The sequence below is a fragment of the Schistocerca serialis genome, chromosome 1 (genome assembly GCF_023864345.2).
Source record: "Schistocerca serialis cubense isolate TAMUIC-IGC-003099 chromosome 1, iqSchSeri2.2, whole genome shotgun sequence".
Taxonomy (NCBI): Eukaryota; Metazoa; Arthropoda; class Insecta; order Orthoptera; family Acrididae; genus Schistocerca; species Schistocerca serialis.
The window spans coordinates 601,809,618-601,810,670 of NC_064638.1; the positions used below are offsets into that span (position 1 = coordinate 601,809,618).

The 1,053-nt window shown below is 45.4% G+C and overlaps 1 non-coding gene across 1 annotated transcript; it reads left to right on the forward strand.

The window, feature by feature from the left end:
• The first annotated feature begins 626 nt into the window (after positions 1 to 626).
• Positions 627 to 701, forward strand: Trnat-ugu (transfer RNA threonine (anticodon UGU)). Its single transcript has one exon. It is a non-coding gene; the product is annotated as a tRNA-Thr (tRNA).
• The last annotated feature ends 352 nt before the right edge of the window (positions 702 to 1,053 follow it).

Genomic DNA, 1,053 nt, shown 5'->3' on the forward strand with positions numbered 1-1,053 from the left:
CGCAACGTTTGTAACTGGAACGTAAATGTGGTAAGCAATTAACAAATGTTACTGTTTCGTGTGGAAATGAAAATATTTATATACTAAGATGGTATCCGTTCTTTCGGACATGTCCGAAAGAACAGATACCATCGGTGACCATGCAGCTCGTTAGAATGAAATTACAATGAAATGAACACCCTTAGCTGCTTACAGGCGTTGACATACGTCAACGGGGACAGATGAAAATGTGTGCCCCGAGCGGGACTCGAGCCCGGGATCTCCTGGTTACATGGCAGACGCTCTATCCATCTGAGCATTCGTAGCTAAGGGTGTTCATTTCATTATAATTTCATTCTAACGAGCTGCATGGTCACCGATGGTATCTGTTCTTTCGGACATGTCCGAAAGAACAGATACCATCTTAGCATATAAATAGTTAAGGCTCACCGGCCACTTGACCATCTTCTTCTTCTGTGCGAATACACAAACAGTGCCCGAACTCATACGGGAATCGGCAACGCGCCGCGAGCAATGAGTATAATTGGCGGGGGCACTACGAATGTAGTGCTGGATGATACGTTGAGAATGTGGGTTTCGCGGGAGGCGTGCCAGAGATAAATCCCTGCAGTCGCGCTATCCTCTGTGTTCTCGGTGGCTCAGATGGATAGAGCGTCTGCCATGTAAGCAGGAGATCCCGGGTTCGAGTCCCGGCCGGGGCACACAGTTTCATCTGTCCCCGTTGACGTATGTCGACGCCTGTAAGCAGCTAAGGGTGTTCATTTCATTGTAATGAATATATTTTTATTTCAAGGATTTATTCATTATTTCTCTTCCGCGTATACTTACAGAGTTTCATTGCGCTATGACCACTCGTTTTTACGAGCTCCCTCTCAAGCGCCGAAAGTTTAATTATGACCACTCTGTGTGTATGAAATGCTAAACAGTCCAATTACAATAATAATGAAGTTCCCTCGATTGATCAACGGAAAACCCTGAAATAGGTGGTAAATCTGCCTGAACACAATTATTACTAAACCGGGAAACAACGTTCCATTGTCCGCGACTCGTGGT